The sequence below is a fragment of the Solanum stenotomum genome, chromosome 7 (genome assembly GCF_019186545.1).
Source record: "Solanum stenotomum isolate F172 chromosome 7, ASM1918654v1, whole genome shotgun sequence".
Taxonomy (NCBI): Eukaryota; Viridiplantae; Streptophyta; class Magnoliopsida; order Solanales; family Solanaceae; genus Solanum; species Solanum stenotomum.
Genome location: NC_064288.1, coordinates 32,492,175 through 32,512,638, shown reverse-complemented (window position 1 = coordinate 32,512,638; position 20,464 = coordinate 32,492,175). Strand labels below are relative to the sequence as shown.

Sequence of the window (20,464 nt, the reverse complement as noted above, 5' to 3'; positions counted from 1 at the left end):
TCAATATAATGGCTTAGAAAACGTTTTGCCAATGAACCCATGCTTAGATTAGAATTTGAGATTTTTGTTCTTTGAAACACTTTTGAAACCCTTTTGATTGGACTCCTTGAAAGAAAGATTCATCAAGGATCAAGGGTCACCATACCTCTAAGTTGAAAGCCCACGAAAAATTGAAGAAGAAAGAACTCAAAATCTTCAACCCTAGCTCCAACTTCTTCTTCTTCTTCTTCCTCTCTTCTTCTCTTCTTCACTCAAGAACCCTAACTCTTACTCTTTTAAAATGGAACAAAAATGATCCACAATCAGCCTAACACAATAATATAACCTCAAAAGAAAAGATTTGTGAAATGATCAAAATGCCCTTAAATTTCCGGACGGACTCCTTGCCAACTGCCCAAATTTCAAAGGGCATAACTCACTCATACGAACTCGGAATCGAGCAAACTCGGTGGCGTTGGAAAGATCGTTCCAAGGGCTTTCCAAACATAACTGGAACTACTTCTGGATCATCCTGAGCTAGGAGTTATGACTGCTCAAAGTTGGCCAAAAACTCACTGATTTCCCACACTTAACCAAATTTCCAGATTCAGAACTTTTTTTCCAAAAGTGACTACTTCCAATTTCAAGCTTCTTCATATTCATTTTAAATCGTCGGATGTTACACAATTAAAATGACATTACAAAAAAAAAACCCTCATAGAACCTCATTATAAAGTCAACACAAAGTCATAGGCTCTTGCTTAACCTATCATTTTTCTGAGTCGTTACAGGTGGACGACCCAACTTGAATATAACATGTCACTTTGAACAAGGTGACAACCCAACATGTCTCTTTGAAAGGCGGACGACCCAACTATAACATAACATGTCACTTTGAACGAGGTGACAACCCAACGTGTCTCTTTGGAAGGCGGACAAACCAACTTGAACATAACATGTCACTTTGAACGAGGTGACAACCCATGTGTCTCTTTGAAAGGAGGATGACCACATTTGAATATAATATGTCACTTGAACGAGGTGACAACCTAACGTGTCTCTTTGAAAGGCGGACGACCCAACTTGAACTTAGTGTTGCCATTTGAAAGGAGATGACAACCCAATCTTGAACTTAATATGAATGGTGTATCACAAAATCTGCAATAGCATTGTTAGTAACAAATATAACATAAATACAACATAAATTATGCAAACATGGCCTCATATGAACAAGGTATTAACCAATGCAACAATTCAAACTTAATAAGATCATGCAATAAAAAAAATGAAAAATGTTAATTTGAAATGGAATAACAAAATAAAAAGTGTCATATTGAACGACATGACAAACCAATTTTAAAAAGCATCATTTTATTTGAGATGACAAATTAATTTTTTTTTAAATGTCATTTTGAAAGGTATGACGACCTAAATTTAAAAAGATGTCATTTTAAAGAGTATGACTACCCAAATTTAAGAAAATATCATTTTGAAGGGTATGACGACCCAAATTATAAAATATCATTTTAAAGGTTATGACGATCCAAAAATACAAATTTAACTATGAAATGCTCCACAAAGTTATTTTGGACAAGTATCAACAATGAAATGGTCCACAAAGTTGGTTCAGAATGATATTAACAATGAAACTGTCCACAAAGTTGCTATGGACAAATATTGAAAAGTGGGTTTGAATTCGTTTTTATTTTATAAACAATGAAACATATTTTAACTTGGTTAGCGTCAACAATAGTATTGTACAAAAATTTCTCACAATTCTTTCTCTTTCAACTTAAATTGATTTCGAGGTAATTTCTGTGGATTCAAGTGGTACCTCAAATATACTCAAGTAACGACAAGATTTGTCCATCTTGCTACAAACACATTCTTTGAACTAGACCTAAAATCATGTTTCAAGTGCCCTCACTACAAAGAAAGTCCCAATTTGGAAACATTTAAAGTATTTTGATTTGGGAACATTTGGAAAAGCACACTCACACTCAGGAAAAATGTTCAACACATGCAGTTGTGCTACCATAGGCTTGTTCTTCATGTGAATCTCCACTAATGTTAAAACATTTGAACTGGAATCATGTAGGGCTTGTTAATAGCTTGTAATGTAGGCTTAGGGACGGGTAGGATAGTCATTTGGGATAAAAGTGACTTATTTCATTCTTGAACATTGCACTAGATTGATGCTTTCAACATTTGTTATGCTTTTAGCGTTTGATCCTCTTTGTTGTCCCTTCCTTTTGTACTTTGTAACTTCTTTTGAAGATTTGCTTGTCTGAATTTTTCCCCTTCTCATCATCTTTTGAACTTTCTTCTTTTGGTTTGGAGTGTTTTTCTTCTTTTGTTGAAATTTGCTTGCTTGAACTTGTGGGGATTTTGAACTTTTTCTTCTTTGTTTGAAGTCATTTTTGTATTCTTGACTTTCAGGGACCTTGATAACTTTTGTCTTTTACCTTTGAATCTTCTTTTGTAACTTGCACATCTTCAGTGCGCTAAAGAAAGTCAGGCCAAAAGGGGGATAATGCGTGTAAGCACTCAGAAAGGGTGTAGGCTAAAATGTGGTTGTCCAAAGAAAAGGCTTAAGGCTCAAAGTGGGACACACTAAGGATTAATATCATTTGGTATGCTTTGAAAGTCTCAAATGGATCAATGAAGGTCTACGATCATTTTTCAAATCAAACATTACTCATAATTTCACCTCAACAAACATTTAGACCAAGTTCTAGATCAACAAAGTAACACAATTGAATTTAATTCAAAAGCTCACCACACAATGCATATGAAACAATGAATCTGGTTTTGTTCTTACCTTGAATGTATACAAGAGAATATTTTCAAGTGTAACAAAAGTATGAACGAAAGGTACCAAAAGAATCTATGGTTTAACAAAAAGTCAATCTTCTTTGTTGTACAAATTATTTTTCACATGCACACTTGAACTGTGTTGGCACCAACCAAATCAAAAAATGATTTGAAAAATATAAACATTAAAAGAATAAAAAATAAAAAATCTTTTGAATAAAGACTACCGAACCCTAGAATGGTTGCCTACGTATCTCATTGATGAGAATCAAGTTCGCGTAGTTCGTTTAGATATGACATAAAAAATATTTTTTGAATAATAAATGATTTTTTTAACAGAAAAATAAACGGAATAAAAATCCAATGAGCCACATTGAAGGGTGGGCAATCCAAATATAACAAAGAAAAAAAATTATTATTTAAAGAAAAAATAACCAAAAACCAATGAGTAACATTGAAGGGCGGACAACCTAAACTTAAAAATGTCAAATAAAATCATCCTTTTTAATGGAATGTAAGAAAATAAAATCAAAGATATGAATATAAGATCATGTACAAAAAAACTAATGCAAAAGTACAAACCAACTCGGAGCAATGCTCCCATAAATCTGATGTTAGAGTACAACCTTGATGATATTTTTTAGGGCATTCCTTAAAACAATTTCCCTGTTTCAGCTTTAGCAACCTCCGGCATTCAATCTAGTAACAACTATCTCCTTTGTAAATATTTTGGATACCTCCTCAAAAATTTTGCCCCAGTTTTCGCTTTGAAATAATGGAAAGCTTACGAGGAACATGGTTGAGCCATTATGGCGCCTACGTATCCCGTTGAAGCAGGAATCAGGTCAAACGTAGTTCCAACATATTATAACTTGAATGAAGAAGCATAATTATGAGTTCCCCGTATAATGTAACAATGAAACATATTTTAACTTGGTTAGCACCAACAAAAAGTTTTGTACAAAAATTTCTCACAATTCTTTATATTTCAACTGAGATTGACTTCGAGGTAATTCTTATGGATTCAAGTGGTACCTCAAATGTACTCAAGTAACGATAAGATTTGTCCATCTTTCTACAAACAAAGGTTTTGAACTAGACCTAAAATCATGTTTCAAGTGCCCTCACTATGAAGAAAGTCCCAATTTGCATACATTTAAAGTATTTTAATTTGGGAACATCTGGAAAAGCACACTCACACTCAAAAAAAAATGTTCATCACATGCAATTGTGATACCATAGGCTTGGCCTTCATGTAAACCTCCACTAATGTGAGAACATTTGAACTGAAATCATGTAGGGATTGTCAATGACATGTAATGTAGGCTTAGGGACGGGTAGGGTAGTCATTTGGGATAAAAGTGACTTATTCCTTTCTTGAGCATTGCACTAAATTGATGCTTTCAACATTGGTTACGCTTTTAGCATTTGATCCTCTTTGTTGTCCCTTTTCTTTTGTACTTTTTGACATCTTTTGGAGCTTGCTTGTCTGAGCTTTTCCCCTTTCTCTTTATCTTTTGAAGTTTCTCTTGATTGTTTGGAGTGTTTTTCTTGTTTTGTTGAAATTCTACTTGCTTGAACTTATGGGGAATTTTCAGTTCTTTCCTTTTTTTTTTAAGTCATTTTTGTATTCTTGACTTTTATGGACTTTGATAACTTTTGTCTTTGAGAAATTTGAACTTTGAATCTTCTTTTGTAACTTGCGACGCCTTTAGTGCGCTCATAAAAGTCAGGCCAAAAGAGGGATAGTGCGTATAAGCACTCAAAAGGGTATAGGTTAAGATGTGGTTATCCAAAGATAAGGCTTAAGACTCAAAGTGGGGACGTACTAAGGGTTGATGTCATTTGGTAGGCTTTTAAAGGCTCAAACAGGTCAAAGAAAGCCTACAATCATTTTTCAAATCAAACATCACTCAGGATTTCACCTCAACAAACATTTGGGCCAAGTTCTAGATCAATAAAGCAACACAATTGAATTTAATTCAAAAGCTCACCACAAAATGCACATGAAACAATGAATCTGGGAATGCAAAAGAATATTTTCAAGTGTAACAAAAGTACATATATTAAAATATCAAAGCACAATTATCTCCAGCAAAGTCGTCATTCAGTTTTATATTAAAAATATAGATGGGTTTTAGAGTCGCCACTTAATTTTTAAAGTAAAATTAAGAAACTATTTTTTTTCAAAAGATTAAAACAAAAATTTAATGAAAATATTAAAAGGGGGTTCAGGATTCATATTAGCATTTCGGGAAGGGTTTGAAAGCACCCAAAATACCCGCTAACACGCAATTATCTGATAATTAATTATTTGGCTAAACATATTTTAAAAAATACAAATACTTGAATCAATAAAAAAAACTACTTAATTTTAAATAGTTAATTCAAAATGGTTTTCTTTTGAGGAGTTGAATTTTTGAAACCTTAAGATTAACTTTAACAAATAAACACATAATGACAATTAAGTAGATAGGGAAAGAAGATTTGGGCCCAAGTCTGGATCTGTCCGCCTGGGCCAACACTTGGGCCTATTTTTCATTTTGGGCCTTTGGCCCGTTCAAGTCATCTGTACTTGTCTTATTCAAACATAAAGCAATGTTTCTCCTTTGGGACTTAGGCCCAATTCTTCCACATGTCCTAAATTCTAACATTATAGTAATAAATAAGGATGTGCTTAGGCTCAAAAGTGACAAAATAGAAGAATTGAAATTTAGAGGCATTTGGGCCCATTTCTCAATATCGTATACACTAGGTGTATACAACCCCGTATCAGCTCCAATTCCTGTTCGTCAATTTTTGGGGAGCCTGTTCTTCAATTTTACGGTTGGGTGACTCGATAGAAGAAAATTGAGCCTTTATGGCTCTCTCAAAATGCGGGAGGAGGAAATAGGAGTTTATGATGAACTCTGGCAGATTTCACATGCAACATAACAAATAAAATACATAAGTACTAAGTCATAAGAAGTATTGAGCAGAATGAAAAATCATGCAAATACTATATACAACAGTAAGTCCACAATAATTCAACAACAAACATTTTAAAAGAGCAAAAATATGCTAGTGATAGCAAGTAACAGAAAATAAACGGGTCAAAACATGCTTCTTATCACATAAATCAATATGACTAAACTCCAAAATGGAACATGTGAGGCTAAGAAAACACCAAAATCCTAGAAACAGTCCACGATAAACAAACATTTAGCTCATCATTACAAAGGAATCCACATAACAACCTTTTCTTTCTTAACCAACAATGAACTCCAAATAATGAGATAATGATGAACACCTTATGCCCTCATACAGTTAAGCAGAATAGCAAACAACTAATGTGATACTAAAAATGAAAATAAAAGCTTCACAAACACGAATTGCCAAGACGACATTAATAAAGTAAGGCAGGAACACATGGACATGAACGAGAAAAGAACTTCAACATCTTTACAACTTCATTAAAATGGGGAAAAGAGGGAGGAACATGCTTTATTTTTTACAAAGAAGATCAAATATTCAAAACAAATTTGCTAAGACTACGATCAGCTTGACATCAAATCAAAGAGGACAAGAAATAATAAGACTAGTAAGAAAATAAAATCTTCAACATGTTCAACCCTTCAGGATTCCGAACAGGGAGAAAAATGATCTTCAAACAAATTAAAGAAACATGACTAGATTTAGACAAAGACAAAGATGAAATAGGACTCGACTATATGATCTGCTAGCAACTTTAAGCATGGACAAATACATAGGAAAACCAATACATAACAGTTGAATAGATGCTAAACGACAACTACAGCCAGCCAACTATAAATGATACAACATATAACCTCCATATCAACCAGTTGTTAAGATTCTGCCTAACACTCACAAGCAAAACAACAACAAATACAAGAAATATTGTTTATGCTTCAAACAACTAAGGCACACTTAACTCGAAACCAACAGTCCGTCACTAAACATCGGTAAGAAACCCAAAGAATAAAAAAAACATTCATGAAAAAGAGAAAAGAATCAACAGAGAACTTTATCTCTCAAGAGAAATGTCAACTAGAGTAAAACGAACGAAGATAAAAGAAAATGTACCTTTATGGGGGCAGTGAACTGAGCAAAATGAGCTAGCGAAGAAATGATTCCACCAGCAAAATGATATTACAAGAACACCTATGTACGAGCAAGGAAACCACACTATGATCGCACTCGTCTCTTATATGTTTCGAATGTGTTTCGTACATATTTTTACTATTTTTTGCTTGAGTTCTCTAGGCATATTTTTTTTTGCTCAAAAATCCAACCTTTAACAATGGAGAAAGATTAGGTATTTGTAGAAGGAGATTCTAGGGTTCACTGATGGGAAAAGATGAGTGAATATTTGGAGAAGCTTGGGGCAAAATCGTAAATCCAAATTCAACTCAAATTTGAAATTCCTTCCTAAGGAAGAGGAAAAGTTGTTGTTTCTACGAAGAAATTCAAATTTCCAGCCAAAATCTAAAAAATTAGAATGGACGTGGGAGGTCTTGATGGACACTTTTTCCTTGAAGCTCGACGTGGCGCCCATCTACGCAAGCGAAGGACGCAAATCCTGGCTACAAGGACAAAAATTACAGGCTGCTCTGCCCTACTGTATGAATGAAATGGCGATGGAGATGATGCGGAAAGGCTATTTGCTTTCCGTCTACTTGAAGTCGTGTATTGATATAGTCTAAAATTGCTCTGTATGTATTCATTCCTGTTGTCGTTTAGCTGTAATCGTTCGTTGATGATGTGTATTCAATGATGGAGAGGCGTTTGATGTCGCCAGTTTTTGTCATGTGAGGAAGATGGGTGCGTAGAGGTCGCTTGGGGTCATTCACGCGTTGTTGCGTGTGTTGTTGCTTTGAGTTGTTGTTAATGTCACGTGGTATCCTCTGTTATTCACGTCATTTCTAGGTTTCTCTTATTGTTTGATCGCTGCTATACTGATGATGTTCATGGTTCTCTTTTGAGCAGGGATTGGGCTGGGTCAAATAGATTGGGTTGTTGGATTGAATTGGAACGTTGAGAATTTGGTTCACTAGGTCGGCAGGAAAATTGGAATTAGAATGGGAAAATGTGGGCTGGGTTGTTGAAAGTGTTACTTGGGCTGATTAAAAGATCCAATCTCTAGGTCTTAAAGACTTGAAGGCTAATATAGGGAATGACTATATTTGCAATGACAAAATAACTATTGAATTACAATTGTAACCGATTTAAGTTGAAATATTAGCCAAATTGAATTAAATTGGCGAATTCGGCTAACAACAAAACAAGATGAATTAGTATCAATTAATGAGCTTCTTAATCTTAACGAAATAAAATAATTAACTTAATTAAAAATAATTAATTTAAATACAAACTAATTAATTCAAAATTGCAATTATGATTTAAACTAAACTAAATTAATACAACAAAATATTTTTATATGTTTTCAAATATTTTAAAATAAACTAATTACATATATAACTATATGAATTATATTTATTATTCAAAACACTATAAAAATCGACGGAAGTTACCTAAAATAAACTAGAAACTATTTGAATTTTACAAAACTAATTATTCCAAATCGTTTGAAAATCAAGAAACTCAGAAATTAATTATTATCGGGGAGGGTCAAAATTGGGTGTCAACAATTGTCCCTCGTTTGACTTGGATTGATGAAAGAAATCCGAGGAAAATGAAATTGACGAATTCAATTTTGATCGACCACATCTCCATCCTTTGGAAAAGGGATTTAGTACGGACTTTAGGAATTGTGGCCGAACCCCGAAAGTGGGTTTCCTACATATCTCAGACTATATGAGAATTCAAGCCACTTGTAGTTCGATATGTTTGATTTCACGCACGATTTTGAAAGAACTCAAAAGTCATCCCGAAATCGAATTATGAAGGCACCGGAATAGATTTAAGAGTGAATGTCGGAATACAACTGAGTTTTCAACACTGATCCTGCCTACATATCCCTCAACTTAGGGAATTAGGCTTCTTGTAGTTTAACTCAATCGGTTGTAAAGGAAATATATTATGCAAGATAACATTTGGTTCTGGAAAAGCGACAAAGTAAGTCGAGTATGAAAAGGAGGCTTGCAATTAGCAATGAATGTGGCATGTTTCACACCCATAATTAAGGATTTGCACGGACATAATTTTCAAAGCTCTTAGCACATTGTCCCTTGGATTAGAAATTGCTCTCGATGAAAATCATAATTTCCATATGCAAAACTGAAATCGATAAACCCAAAGTAAAACCCACATGCCTTCTGATAGGGGTGTGGTTTGATTATAGTGGAAGTCGCTCCTCAGCTCGCGTCCTAAGAGTTTGGTACTCCTCTTCGAACTATGTCCCAGTTCACTGCTAAGAAAAAGTTCTACATTGTGTTGCATCCTTTTTGAGAATTCATCCTCTCGGATGCTCTCGACAAGACTGAAATAAAACTCATTAGCATAAAAATGCAATTCAAATGGGGAGATAGTGTCTTTTATTGTGTTGACACTTGATGTTTCTCCTTGAACATTTGACGTCAGCTTCATTGGGTTTGACGTAAAGCAAATAAAGCTTGTGTCTCATATTTGCAACATAATCTTCAATGTACTCTTTTGATGTCGAAGTAATAAAATAGGCTGATGTAATATGTTGATAGTTCTATTGACGTCGTTGTTGATGGTTCTCTTGATATTGTTCTTGCGAATGAAAATGATGTAGCCGACGTTGATTTTCTTGTGATGCATGAATCTTCCTCTTGCAATGCATGACTTCTTCTATTCGATGCTTGAATCTTTCTCTTGCGATGCATGACTTCCTTCTCTTGTGATGCATGACTCCTTTCTCTTGCAATGCGTGAGTTCTTTCTCTTGCGATGCATGACTTCTTTCATTTGTGATGCATGACTCTTTATCTTGTGATGCATGACTTCCTTTTCTTGCGATGCATGACTCTTTTCTTTTGCAATGCATTACTCTTTCTATTGCGATGCATGACTCTTTCTCTTGTGATGCATGGCTTCCTTCTCATGCGATGCATGACTCTTTTCTCTATGATGCATGACTCTTTCTCTTGCGATGCATGACTCCTTTCTCTTGGGATGTTTGACTTCTTTCTCTTGCGATGCATGACTGTGTCTCTTGTGCTGCATGACTCCTTTCTCTTGCGATGTATGAATCTTTTGATGATGCATCCCTGGTACCGAATGAAGATAATGCTTAACTGAGCAAAATAGGTGATCTTCTGGGTGGTGGTATCGTCTCAATCGACGATACAAATAAAAATGACCATTAGAGTAGTGGTATCATCTCATTCGACGATACAATATAAATGACTCTTAGGGTAGTAATATTATCATGTCTGATAGTATGATGCAGATAACGTCCTCCATGTATCTTTAGTTGATGGAAAACAGTAAAATTGCTTTCTTCGGGATTTTTATTTGTTCCATCTCTGAACATAGTTGTAATGTTCATCGTGGACCTCGCCTTGTTAATAATTTGGATGAAATAATGCTACTCATATTCCCAATTTTTTGGCATAAGAAGCATTAAACATTTTCCTATATCTACAGAAAAATTGTTAGTTTAAAGTGAGCTGATCTGTGTCAATTCCTTTTGTAGTATGCTCCTTGTCTGGCTATCTCCGGTTGATTTCTCTGAACTCCTGCTTCTTGATAGATAAGACAAAAAAAATTATGCAAAATAATTGAAACACGAAAGAAAAGTTTTAAGAAAAATAGGTTTTCAAAAAGTAATATTTGGAAAAGGTCACTGCCAAGTGTCATGTCACGTCAATCTTTAGCGAACGTCTTTGAAGTTCATGCCTCGTAGTTTATCAAATTATTTGATGGGAAGTATTCAAAGTTGTTCTACAGCGCCGATGAATCCTATCGAAATTTTTGAGGTCATCCTAAAGAAATTTTGTCCTAGTTAACTGTTTTGGTGTATCTTGAACTGTGGGTGAGCAAATCACGAAATCTTTGAGATCTTCTCAAAAATTATGTCCTAGTTGCAAATCTCAAAATAACTTCAGTCCTGACTTGTTGGAGAGATCTTCTTCTTGAGAATTTTTGAGTCCCTCTAAAAAATTATGTCCCAATTTCTATTGTAAATGAAAAACAGAAATCTTACGGAAGATATGACTGAACCATTGTGGCATCTACGTATCCCGTTGAGGCAGGATTCAGGTCAAACATAGTTACCCCTCAACTATTAACAGAAATAGGAAATTTTGATAAGGAAACGACCGAGGCCGACATAAGCTGCCTACATATCTCATTCTTGAAAATTCAGGTCGAACGTAGTTCAGGTACAAAAGAAGAAAAAGTAAAGGGATAGAAGGGGGTGACCGAGGCCGACATAGGCCGCCTACGTATCTCATTCTTGAGAATTCAGGTCAAACGTAGTTCATTACAAACGGATAAATTCTAAACAAAGAGATTACAAGTAAATAAAACAATTACAAGGAAATGACAGAAATACAAACTGAGCCTTTACGCATAATATCTCTTGACAACATCTAAGTTGATCGGTTTTGGCCATTCGGTGCCATCCATTTCTGTCACGATCCGGGGTTACCCCTTAGATGTAACACGGCGTACTCGACCCCGAACAGGTCTTATACAAACCCTTAGCATAATCATAACATAAGCAATAGAAATGATGCGGAATTTAAAACTTTTACAATAGAAGTCTTTTCATTAATATCAAAAGTAGGAGTCTAGACACCATCTCAATGAACCATCTACTACAATAGAATGTCAATAAGGGTCGCAACCCTTTATAAAATAGTCTTTAATATAAATGTAAGATAGGAACTAAAAATGAACGATCTGTCCTCGAAATTGAGGACTCACCAAGCTTGGGGAGAGCCAATCCAAGCCTTGCTCAAATGAAGGAAATACAACTCAATGCCCGGAACCTACATTTATAAGAAAATGTAGAATATAGGTTAGCACAAAAGTACTAAGTATGGAAGCCATGCATAAAAATCCTTAAAACATGCATAAAAGGGATATTTAGTTGAAACCATGCATTTATCAAGTTTAAAAGTCATCATGCACATTTATTAAGAAACATAAGTAAAACCATATCATAAGCAACCCCAAAGCTATACTAGTGCAATGCAAATGCAAGATCCCATAACCCTACCAAATGCTAAGTACCACTTTTAGGTCCCCAACATCATACATATCACACCTTAACCTCATTCATAGACAATACTCATATCCAAGGAAACATTCATATTCATAACTTGTAGAAACTAAAATCAACCTTAACAACCATACATATCGTACATGCATAATTGACAAGTCTTCATAGCATAAGAGAACCTCACCACAACCCCTCTTAAAGCCCACTTGTGCAATGCATAAATGGAGTCTCATACCGCCACTCATACTAAGTAGTATCTCTTGTGAAGTCATAGTTAAAGTCCATGTTCTTATCATAATTAATATTCGTATCATATTGGGAAATTTAGCCTTAACAGACATAGACCATGTGAGCTACAGGGAATTCGGTGTCTTACCCCCACACTGAAAAGAGGTGTCCTTCTTGCCTAAGGTAGATATAACATAATAGCTTTTAGGTGGATCCACTAGCTAAAGACCTATGTGGGCACATAGTTATGGGATAAGGAGATTGCTACTAGAAACCCAGACTTTCTAACGTTTCCATCTCATGAGATAACTTGCATCGGGAAGCCAAACATTCTAATGTAAAAGCTTCCATCTCATTTTTCATATCCACTTGGTGCTAAGCATAATTCCCTTTAAAAATCTTATTAAGTCTTTACTTAAGTCCATGTTCATAAAAGAATGCACTAGGCACTCAAGTCAACATGGTATAATAGTAGCTCATGGATTCATTAGGTGAGAATGTCCTTTCAACCTTAGAATCATCAACATGTGAGTAAACCTTTCACATCATATTCATAGTATGTTCATGAGAATAGACTTCCATTCAACACAACAATACCATCATAGTCATAAACATAACATACAAAGTCATGTGTAAGGGTAGGGGAGAATGATCTTACAACAAAACCACAATCACACAATCATCATAGGATCTTCACTTTCTAAGTGAATCATAAGCTAACACACAATTCTCATAAAAGATGTACAAACCCTCATACTTTTGCCCTACAAGGGCCATGAATCACAACCAACCCAAACTTATACAATTACTACATGATATAGGAGGGATTTCATGATTCAATAACTAATTCACCATAAACACAATCAATTGACATACTTCTAATATTAACCAACCCAGATCATCAATTCATAATTCATCAATATGGGGGAATCATGGGTCCATGGAGAGATTTTATCATAATTCAACAATACTTCATCAATCCAACCATGATTCATCATAACAAACCATAATAAACCATAAATAAATAATTGAAAATGTTTTTGGAAGAAGACCCATGACATAGATTGAAAACCTAGGTTTGGGGGAAATTAGAATCTTGAAAATCAACTTTTGAGGGGACTCTATTGGTGGAGACTACCCATAGATGAAAAGCAAACATACCTTGATTAGAAATCTCCAAGAAATTTGAGGAAGAACCTTTGCAATCCACAAACCCTAGCTCCAATTACTCCTTTCTTCTTCTTTGTGTTTAGAGAGAGAAGTATTGAGAGAAGAGGAAGTTTTTGATTTGATTTGGGTGTTTGTGAATAATAACTTCGACTCAAGGATTTTGACTTAAAAACAATGTATATAGTACCCCAAAAATTAACCAAAACAACCCCACTTTAATTGGACTAAAAATAAAAGGACTTAACTAACCTTCATTGAAGTCACCACGTCAGGGACCACGAGCCACCTCACAAGCCGTGGTGTGGACCACGACCCGTGGTCCTGCTCTTGAAGGTGAGGCAGTGGCGAAGATTTTGGAGCACAAGGCTCCTTCGCCTAAGACAGCTTCACGAGCCCCTTCATGAGTCGTGGTGATGACCACGATCCATGGTCACACTCGTGAAGGGTGAGGCAGTAGCTAGGCTACTTCGTGCCACCAAGTCACCATGCCTAAGTCATCTTCACGAAGGGCTCCACGAACCGTGGTCAAGACCATGAGTTGTGGTCCCTTTCGTGAAGTTGAGGCAATGGTTAGGATTTTTGTTAGCCAATTTTCCAGGCCAAGGAAGGTTCATGAGCCGTGGAGTGGACCACGATCTGTGGTCCCACTCGTGAAGGTGGGGTAGTGTGCTCGAAGTTGGGGGCAGCCTTGGCTTGGCCCCTTTGCCTTGGCACTTGCCCCTTTGCCTTGACCCTTGTAACCCTCATTTCAACTCTAGAAGGTCTTCTAATCTACATGGAGTCATTTTATGAGTTTTAACCTTCACGTTTAGGCTCTAGTTTAACCTACCATTATTTTGAGTGTTACATTATCTTCCCCTTGGGAACATTCATCCTCGAATGATGATTTAGACACCTTACAGAATTAAAGACTCAAGACTAGCATTCTATTAGGCATGCAACATCTAAATAATGCACAATTCAAAGGAGGAAACATCAACTCTATCTCAAGACTTAATAAATGCATTCACAAGGAAGTAGAAGCTACATTCTAAACCCATTATGCACAAAACTGATCATTTCACATAATCATATGAGGAACTACCTTCTCCAACTCAAGCAAGATCAACACAACATTAGGGAGCCAACATGCCATTTCATCACAAGCATAACTAAGAATGTTCATCAAAATCATCTCATGAAGTCATATATGTCATCATCATACTAAAATGCAAGTCAACATGAGAAACACATAATTTATGAAAGCTCAATTTACACTAAACATGAATTTTCACCAAGAATATGCATAACATAAGGAAATCATGGAAAATATCATACAACATACGTGACTTCCAAAACACCAAAACTCAAGAGGAGCTACTTACTTTAAGCTTGAATAGAAGTAGAAGGAAAAAGATGAGGATAACGGGATTTCATATCGGCCTCGGCTTCCCATGTAGCACCCTTAACTAAGTGATTCCTCCATAAAACTTTCACAGAAGTTACTTCCTTATTTCTCAACTTCTTAACTTTCCGATCTAAATTCTTTATCGAAATTTCTTCATAAGAAAGACTCTCATCAACTCCCAAACCCTCTATAGGAATGATGGATATCGGATCACCAAAACACTTCTTAAGCATGGAAACATGAAATACCAGGTGAACCGAAGCCAATTCATTTGGTAAGTCTACATCATAGGCAACCATCCCAATACATTGCAAGATTTGATATGAGCCCAAACACCGGGGACTAAGCTTCCCCTTCTTACCAAACCTCATCATACCCTTCATAGGTGAGATTTTCAAGTAGACCCAAGCACTAACTTCGAATTCTAGATCTCTCCTTCTAACATCGGCATAAGACTTTTGCCGACTTTGGGCCGTCTTTAACCTCTCTCTAATGAGTCAAACTTTTTCAATGGCCTCATAAACTAGTTCGGGACCAACTAGAGCAATTTCACCTACTTCAAACCAACCAATTAGAGAGCTACACCTCCTACCATACAATGCTTCAAAAGGAGCCATGGCGATACTTGAATGGTAACTATTGTTGTAGGCAAACTCTATCAATGGTAGATTATCGTCCCAGTTACCCTTGAAGTCTATGGCACATGCCCTCAATATGTCCTCTAAGGTTTGGATGGTGCGTTCCGCTTGACCATCCGTTTGAGGATAAAAAATGGTACTAAGCTTAACATTGGTACCTATCCCTTTATGAAATGCCTTCAAAAAGTGTGAAGTAAATTGAGTACCCCGATCTGAAATAATCGATAACGGAACCCCATGTAACTTCACTATCTCCTTAACATACAAATTGGAATAATCTTCCACCAAAAAGGAAACCTTGACGGGAATAAAGTGGGTGGATTTTGTCATTCTATCAACAATGACCCAAATAGAATCATGTTGCCTTCGAGTACAAGGCAAACCCACAATAAAATCCATATTCACATCTTCCCAATTCCAAGTAGAAATATCTATATTTTGGGACAAGCCTCTCGGCCTTTCATGTTCGACCTTAACTTGTTCACAATTCGGGCATTTGGCTACAAAACTCGCTATATCCTTCTTCATACCATTCCACCAATAGACTTCCCGTAGATCACGGTACATCTTGGTGGCTCCCGGATGAATAGAATACCGCAAACCATGAGCTTCTTCTAGAATTCACTCTCTCAAGCCATCAACATCCGGAACACATAATCGACCTTGGTACCTAAGCACCCCATCTCCCCCTTGGGAGAAGGGCTCAACGGATTTGTTGAGCACCGATTCTTTCAACTCCATTAATATGGCATCACGGTCTTGCTTGGACTTCACGTCCCTGATTCGGAACCATTATACACTATGATGCCACCCTCGGTTGAATCCACTACTTGGACACCCAATCGGGCCAACCTATGCACATCCTGAACTAATTCCTTCTTTTCATCTTCTACATGAGCCACACTACCCATGGATAATAGACTTAGGGCTTCCACAACTATATTAGCCTTTTCGGGGTGGTAAAGGACACTCATGTCATAGTCCTTTAAAAGTTCTAACCACCTTCTTTGTCGGAGATTCAAGTCTTTTTGGGTAAACACATATTGAAGACTCTTGTGATCGGTGAAATCATCTACATGGACCCCATAAAGGTAATGTCTCCATATCTTCAAAGCAAACACTACCTCCGCTAGTTCAAGATCATGGGTCGAATAAGTCATTTCATGGATCTTGAGTTGCCTTGAAGCATATGCAATCACTTTACCATGTTGTATAAGGACACATCCCAAACCCACTCCAGAAGCGTCACAATATACTACAAACCTATCGGTACCCTCCGGTAAGGTCAACACCGGAGCTGAAGTAAGCCTATCTTTCAACTTTTGGAAGATTTTCTCACAAGCCTCTGACCACACAAATTTAACCTTCTTTTGAGTCAAGGCTGTCAACTGAGAAGCAATGGAGGAAAAAACCTCAACAAACCTTCTATAATAACCGGCCAAACCCAAAAAGCTCCTAATATTGGTAGGAGTTAGAGGTCTAGGCCAACTCTTGACCGCATTCGCCTTCTTAGGATCTACCTCGATACCCATGCCCGCCACAATATGACCAAGAAAGTCAACCGACCTTAGCCAAAACTCACATTTACTAAACTTAGCATATAATTGGTGGTCTTTAAGGACCTGCAATACAATCTTCAAATGATTCATATGTTCACCATCTTTTCTTTAATATATCAAAATATCGTCAATAAAAACGATCACAAACTAATCAAGATATTGCGTAAATACCCTATTCATTAGATCCATGAATGTTGTCGGGCTGTTGGTTAAACCAAAAGATATTACTAGGAATTCATAGTGACTATATCTTGTTTGGAAGGCCATTTTGGGAATGTCAACCCCTCTCACCCTTAGTTGGTGATAGCCCAAACATAGATCAATCTTTGAAAAGTAACTAGCTCCTTGGAATTGGTCATACAAATCGTCTATTCTAGGAAAAGGATACTTATTGTTGTCACCTTGTTCAACTGGCGGTAGTCTATACACATTATAAGGGACCCATCCTTCTTTCTCACGAACAATACCGGAGCACCCCATGGAGAGATGCTTGGTTGTATAAAGCCCTTGTCTAACAAATCCTTGAGTTGTTCCTTCAACTCTTTCAATTTGATCGTAGCCATTCGATTAGGAGAAATGGATATGGGTTGTATATCCGACAAAAGATCAATGCCAAAGTCTATTTCTCGTTCGGGAGGAATGTCGGGCAAGTCATCGAGAAAGACTTCCGAAAACTCAATCACCATGGGGACCGACTCTAAGGAAGGGGTTTCGAACTCAACATCCTTCACCCTAACAATATGGTAAACACACCCCTTGGAGATCATTTTCTTAGCTTTGAGACAAGAAACACATTGACCTCTAGGAATAGAATTTCCTGCCTTCCACACTAGAGTAGACTCATTTGCAAATTGGAACTTTACTATCTGAGTCCTACAATCAATGGAAGCATAGCAAGCATGCAACCAATCCATACCCAAATTGACATCAAAGTCTAACATGTCTAATTCTATCAAATCAACCAAAATGACCTTATGAGACAAAGAAACAAGACAACTCCTATAGACTCTTTTTGCCACTACCGAGTCACCAACCGAGGTAGAAACCGAAAAAGGTTCTTCTAACACATCGAGGAGTATTTCAAATTTCATAGCCACAAAAGGTGTAACAAAAGACAAAGTGGCATCGAGGTCTAACAATGCGTAAAAATCAATGGAGAAAACTTGTAACATACCGGTCACAACATCCGGGGAGCTCTTTTGGTCACCTCTAGATTGAAGAGCATAAAAGTTGTTTTTCTTGGGAGCATTGGGATTTGAACCACTAGGAGGGACTTGCTTTCCCTCTTTTCCTTTAACCTTTAGCATGGGAAAATCCCTCATCAAATGACCACTCTTCCAACAATTAAAGCAACCATCGGTGCCAACTAGGCACTTACCACCATGCTTTTTGCCATATTTTGCACAATTTAACCTATCCACATAAGAACCACCACTATTACCTCCTTGTGGCTTAGGGTTAGACACCCTATATTTGTTGACCCTTGGATCACTAGAGGAGCCTCGGTTGGAGAACCTTCTCTTGAACCTTGGTTTACCTTGATTCTCAAATTTACCTTTGGAAGGATTCCCATTATTGGTCCTTGCCTTCTTTACTTCCCTATTCACTTGCTTAAGCTTTTGTTCCTCAATTTGTTCGGCATGAACCTTAAGACATGAAATATTCATACTTGGGATAAGCATTGCCGAACGACATTCATTGACTACTAAGTCAGATACCCCCATAACAAATTTGTTCGTCTTGGTCTTAGAGTCCGCTACAAAGGTTGGAGCATATATAGACAATTGGGTGAATTTAAGGCCATACACTTTCACACTCAAACCCCCTTGTCTAGGATTTATGAACTATTGCATCTTTTATTTCCTCAACTCTAGGGGAAAGAACCTATCAAGGAAGACCGACTTGAACAATTCCCAATCTACCGGACCCGCCCCTATGGGTCTCTCACATTTCCATTGCTCATACCATACTTGAGCCACATCCTTCAATTGGTAGGCGGCTAGTTCCACCTTCTCTTGGGAAGACACCCACATAGCATCAGGTACTTTAAACACCTCATCAACAAACCCTTGTGGGTCCTCCTTCACTTTGGAGTCATAAAACATGGGAGGATTCATTCTAGTGAAATATCTTATCCTTGAACCGGTTGTACTCACATTGGGGTTTACATGAGTCCTAGCATCCCTATTGACTTGAATCGTCACGACTTGAATCAATACTTGGGGTGCCGACCTTATTTCAACATTTGTCATAGCCCCTGCATCAATAGGAGCTTGAGGAACTTGACGACCTTGAGGACCTTGGGGAGGAACTCTCTCATTCACCATCTCTTCTTCCATCCTTCTTGCGTTCGCCTTTCTTGTATTCATATCCTATAGACACAAAAGAATGGTTATCGAAAGGACTTCATAGATTTAAAACTCTAAGGCATGACTAAAGAGTAATGAAAGAAGTGAAAGTTCCTAAACATCTTATAGCCTCTCATTCATAAGTGTGGCGTGCTTCACACTCATGAACAAGACTCAACTAGACGTGGTTCATGAGACATCATCGTAGAATCATTCTAAACCTTGTGCTTTGATTGCCAATTTTGTCACGACCCCGAGTTACCCCTATATGTAACACAATGTACTTGACCCTGAAGGGATCTTATACAAGCCCTTAGCATAATCATAACATAAGCAATAGAAATACTGCGGAATTTAAAACTTTAACAATAGAAGTCTTTTCATTAATATCAAAAGTAGGAGTATAGACACCATCTCAATGAACCATCTACTATAATAGAATGTCAATAAGGGTCGCAGCCCTTTACAATATAGTCTTTAAAAGAAATGTAAGATAGGAACTAAAATTGAACAATCCGTCCTCAAAAATGAGGACTAACCAAGCTTGGGGAGATCCAATCCAAGTCTTGCTCAAATGAAGGAAATACAACTCAATGCCCGAAACCTACACTTATAAGAAAATGTAGAATATGGATTAGCACAAAAGTACTAAGTATGGAAGCCATGCATAAAAATCCTTAAAACATGCATAAAAGGGACATTTAGTTGAAACCATGCATTTATCAAGTTTAAAAGTCATCATGCGCATTTATGAAGAAACATAAGTCAAACCATATCATAAGCAACCCCCAAGCTATAGTAGTACAATGCAAATGCAATATCCCATAACCATACCATATGCTAAGTACCACTTTTGGGTCACCAACATCATACATATCATACCTTAACCTCATTCATAGCCAATACTCATATACAAGGAAACATTCATATTCATAACTTGTAGCAAGTAAAATTAACCTTAACAACCATACACATTGTACATGCATAATTCATAAGTCTTCATAGCATAACAGAACCTCACCACAACCCCTCTTAAAGCCCACTTGTGCAATGCATAAATAGAGTCCCATCCCCCCACTCATACTAAATAGTTAAAGTCCATGTTCTTATCATAATTCATATTATTATCATATAGGGAAATTTAGCCTTAACCAACATAGACCATGTGAGCTACACGAAATTCAGTGT

The 20,464-nt window shown here is 36.8% G+C and overlaps 1 protein-coding gene and 1 pseudogene across 2 annotated transcripts in view; one reads left to right on the top strand and one right to left on the bottom strand.

Moving 5' to 3' along the window:
- Window positions 1-20,464, top strand: part of LOC125870224 (uncharacterized) — a 1,100,495-nt gene that overhangs the window by 1,067,920 nt on the left and 12,111 nt on the right. The window lies entirely within an intron of this gene.
- Window positions 13,927-19,267, bottom strand: LOC125869824 (uncharacterized; annotated as a pseudogene).